Raw genomic sequence first — 1,261 nt, 5'->3', positions numbered from 1 at the left:
CCTTGGGAAGAAGAAGAAGAAGAGTTTGGATTTGATATCCCGCTTTATCACTACCCGAAGGAGCCTCAAAGCGGCTAACATTCTCCTTTCCCTTCCTCCCCCACAACAGACACTCTGTGAGGTGAGTGGGGCTGAGAGACTTCAGAGAAGTGTGACTGGCCCAAGGTCACCCAGCAGCTGCATGTGGAGGAGCGGGGAAGCAAACCCGGTTCACCAGATTACAAGTCCACTGCTCTTAACCACTACACCACACTGGGAGCAGGATGGAAGCAGAACTAGAATCTATTGGCTATGCCAGCTATTGGCTCTGGCTCCACTTGCTTTACTGTGCATGACTCTGTTCCCTTGTACTTGATCTAGAAACTGCAATTAGGACAGGATGCTGCAGCATGGTTGCTGACAAAAGTGGAAACTGTGCTAACTGGCCATCTGGCACTGTTATCGGTGCCTGAAAGGGTTGCCATATTTTGGAGAGCAAAAACGAGGACGCTATGACAACTCTCATTTTAAATACCCCTACTATGTGTAGTAGGGACGTGGGTGGCGCTGAGCTTCTTGGGCTTGCCGATCAGAAGATTGGCAGGTCGAATCCCCGCGATGAGGTGAACTCCCATTGCTCGGTCCCAACTCCTGCCAATCCAGCAGTTTGAAAGCATGTCAAAATGCAAGTAGATAAATAGGTACCACTCTGGCAGGAAGGTAAACGGCATTTCCGTGTGCTGCTCTGGTTCGCCAGAAGCGGCTTAGTCATGCTGGCCACATGACCCGGAAAAACTGTCTGCGGACAAACATCGGCTGCCTCAGCCAGTAAAGCGAGATGAGTGCTGCAACCCCAGAGTCGTTCGCAACTGAACTCAACTGTCAGGGGTCCTTTGCCTTTTTTACTATATGTAGACTATAGAAGCTGTGATATATTGCTGGGGGGGGGGGGCGGGTGAGGAGAAGAGAAGAGGAAAGCAAGTCTTCAACTACCAGTTACGTCTATGTCTCATCCAGAAAGTATAGCCAGAGACATTTTGGCAAATTTAAAAAATCTACCCCGGCAGAAATTTTACCCCTGAAATAGAGGACATGTCCTGGGAGAAGAGGACACATGGCACATGGCACAAACACGTGTTCAGTACTTGTAAGATGTCAGCCGTTTGGTGTGGCAGCACCTACACACATTGGAACTCCCTGCCTAGTGACATCAGGCAGGCTGTGCTGTACTCTTCTTGGCACCTGCTTAAACCATTTTTGTTTAGGCAAGTATAGTTGAAAT

Source organism: Podarcis filfolensis (genome assembly GCF_964270895.1).
Source record: "Podarcis filfolensis genome assembly, chromosome: 2".
In the NCBI taxonomy this organism is placed as follows: Eukaryota; Metazoa; Chordata; class Lepidosauria; order Squamata; family Lacertidae; genus Podarcis; species Podarcis filfolensis.
This window is presented reverse-complemented; position numbering follows the sequence as displayed.